The sequence below is a fragment of the Hippopotamus amphibius genome, chromosome 1 (assembly GCF_030028045.1).
Source record: "Hippopotamus amphibius kiboko isolate mHipAmp2 chromosome 1, mHipAmp2.hap2, whole genome shotgun sequence".
Classification (NCBI taxonomy): domain Eukaryota; kingdom Metazoa; phylum Chordata; class Mammalia; order Artiodactyla; family Hippopotamidae; genus Hippopotamus; species Hippopotamus amphibius.
The window spans coordinates 106164204-106167457 of NC_080186.1; the positions used below are offsets into that span (position 1 = coordinate 106164204).

The 3254-nt window shown below is 50.6% G+C and overlaps 1 non-coding gene across 1 annotated transcript; it reads right to left on the bottom strand.

Annotated features, from left to right (window-relative positions):
• Positions 1–1549: 1549 nt before the first annotated feature.
• TRNAN-GUU (transfer RNA asparagine (anticodon GUU)) lies at positions 1550–1623 on the bottom strand. The gene has a single exon. It is a non-coding gene; the product is annotated as a tRNA-Asn (tRNA).
• Between the last annotated feature and the right edge of the window lie 1631 nt (positions 1624–3254).

Here is a 3254-nt window from a genome sequence, read left to right on the forward strand (position 1 = left end):
GCATCTGAGGTTTCATCAAAGAACTGGAAGCCATGGTAGTTTTTCTCCTTGACAGCTCAACGATGACGTCCTTCCAGACAGATGGAGAAATGGACCACAAGAAACAAATTTTTTTTTTTGAAGGTGGCAAAACAACAGTAATTGTTGACTTAAGTACAGAGGAAGGAGCAAACCCTTCTAATGAGTTCATTAGGTGCACAGGCAGCTTCCTAAAAGGTTCCTGGCAGCACCCACTTATCCAGCACGGAGCACAGCTCTGAGATGCCACCAAGGAAGGGGCTCGCCCACCAGGGAGTTCTTGTATTAAATACCCAGGTCGAAATAATGTGGGCCCCGTTTGCAAGGAGTTGAACTTTGTCTTGGGTTGGCAGTAATGTAGGAGGTCCATCCAGCTCCTCAGAGGGGAATGCAAAGATTTTCTGTGATTCTGTTTTCCTAGTCATCCAGTCAAGGCCTGGTCTGTGGCTCGGTGTGGTGGGGTGCCAGCCCAGTGAGTGCTGGCAGTGGTGACGTCATGAAGCGTTACCCACGAAAGGGTGTGGGTCCTCTGAAGTCCAGGATTTGAGGAATGGCCTGAGGACAGATTATGCTATTTTTAGTCGTCATGTTGAGCCCACTGTAAAACAGCCACTGTGAGGAGAATCATGTCTGAGAAGGATTGCAGGCATCTCCATCTCTTTTTCTCCCCCAGTTCGGGATGGAGCTGGAAGGAGTTAAGGTACTCTTTAGACCAAGGCATGGCAGTTTTCTAGGCATGTTTAGAGATGTAGGTGCTCTTCCTGGAGGGCTAGATTATCCACCACTTTCAGTGCATCACCACTTAGAGATCTTTGGGTCTGCCTGTTGCCTCCTGCACCAGTGCAGCTTTGTGAGGCCCTCACTGTTGTCTAATCCAGCCTGTGTCCCCTCCTCATCACACCCCAGCAGGTGCCCTGGCCCCAGCGAGGGCTTCTTCTCATTGCCTCCCAAATTGGCCATAACGTAATTTTTTTGTGTGTAGTTGATTTACAGTGTTGTGTTAGTTTCAGGTGTACCACGAAGTGACTCGGTTATATTGGGTTGGCCAAAGAGTTGGTTCGGGTTTTTCGGTAACAAACTTCAGAAGAAACAGATTTGAATAGGAATTGCATTGACTCTGCAGATCACTTTGAGTCGAAAGCCACAGTCCCAAATGAAAGCGTGCAGGCGCCCTGAGACCGGGCGGTGAATACCCCGCTTTGGGGGTGCCGCGCAGGTGGTGCACAGAGCCTGATTGCCGACGTCAGAGCTTGAGTAAGAGATTCCCCCCACCCGTGTGCCTGTGCCTTCTTCCTCTGGCAGCTGCCCTGGAATGCACAGGGTGGATGAGTTAGCGAGGGCAGCCCTCCAGGTGGTGCCAAGAGACCGGGGCACCAGGGTTAAAAACCGGGAGGAAGTAGAGCGTGCTGGGGATCGGCTGGGTGGAGGTTCCCGGAGAGTTCCGGGAGAGGGGCGCGGGGGGAAGGCACTGCAAGGGCAGACGCATGAAAGCGGCAGCTGAGACCTCGCTAATCAGATGCCAAGCCAAGTCCGTCCCTGGGTGGGCTCGAACCACCAACCTTTCGGTTAACAGCCTAACGAGCTAACCGATTGCGCCACAGAGACAAGCGCTTGCGAGGTTTTATTGTAACATCCTGGAATCAGAATGCAGTCTCCGTCCCTTCCAATCCAGCGGCAAAGAGAGTCACATGCCTCTATCTTGTCCCGCCTCACTGGTGCCAGAGGCATTGAGTCTCGTCCCTCAGGAACGTCCGGCCGTGGACACCGAGCCCGAGTCAGCTGCGGGCTCTGACGAAACAACGCCGGGCCCACGACCATCCTTGCCTGCTCCTGGCCGCCTCAAAAGCGGCCCCTCTAGGCGGGACGACTGCAGGCTCTCTCGGGCCCAAGTCCCCCGTTTCCCACTCATGATCGGCCTCACTCTTCGCGCTCACTGCAGGTCCCCCCTCACCCCACCCCACCTGCAGGCCCGGGTGGTCGCGTGGGGGAAAGGACAGCAACTGGCTGTGTCCCCACCGTGCTGCCTCCTCTCGGCGCTTCCAGAGAAGGGCTCCATGAGGCACGACCTGGAGTTTGCGCCCCAGGCAGCCCCTCACCCGGAGCAGGGCCTGGCATCCAGCAGGTGCCCAATAAATGTCTGGCTGAGGATGCATTCCGCCGCAGGGGCCGGAGGTGGTGGGTCCACCGAGAATTCTTATGCCACCTCTAAGTTTTTCATCCTAGAGGAACCTAGAGTTTTCCAATCGGCTGCTCTTCAAAACCTTCCTTCTAGCAGTGGATTTAGAACCAGGTAAAAGTTCTAGAAAGTCTAAGAGGGCACCACCTGGATCGGCTCTGAGCTCCCCATCCAAGACAGTGAGGCGGCCTCAGCCTGCGGGTGCAGGGGGCAAGTCTGAGAGGGATAAAGGAGGAAAGCTGCCAAGGAGAAAGACAGTTTATTGTGTGTCTATTGTACTTGAATAAATGCTCTAAAAAAATTAAAAATATTAAAATAAATATATAAATAAATAAATAAATAAATAAATAAATAAAAAGAATTGGTCAAAAGACCTGATGAAATATGAAGTTTTTGCAGAGTCTCGACAGTGTGGGCAGAAATGTGCAGATGTGCATTGTCATGCAAGATCACCATGCCCTTGGATAGCAGTCCTCTGCATTTAATCTGAAGTTTAGGCTTCAGCTCTTCAATAAACATCTCACTGTAACAAGCACTGTTGATTGTTGAACATTTTTCCTGGCAATGTTCCAATATTGGCCCTTGGGAATCGCAGGAAATTGTAAGCATCAATTTTCCTGATGATGGTTGAGTTTTGAACTTTTTCTTGGTCAGTGGTTGAGGATGTTTCCATTCCATCCTCTTCCATTTACTCTGAAGCTCGTAGTGATGAATCCACAGCTCATCACCAGTAATGATTCTCTTGAAGAAACTTTCACCTTCCTTAGAGTATGGCTCCAAATTTTCTTTGCAGATATCCAAGCACTTCTGTTTATGCTGTTCCATGAGTTGTTTTGGGTACCCATCTCACAGACACTTTTTGAAACCTAAGTCTATCATGGATTACTTCGTTTTGAGGTGTTAAAGTGGCCTCCCTATAGTTCTGATCTTGCTCCATTGAACTTTCACCTGTTTGGTCCCCTGAAAACATCCCTATGAGGACGAAGATTCACTTCTGATGAAGAAGTGAAGACAGTGGTGCATTCGTGGCTCGCAGCTCAGCCTAAAACATTTTTTAATG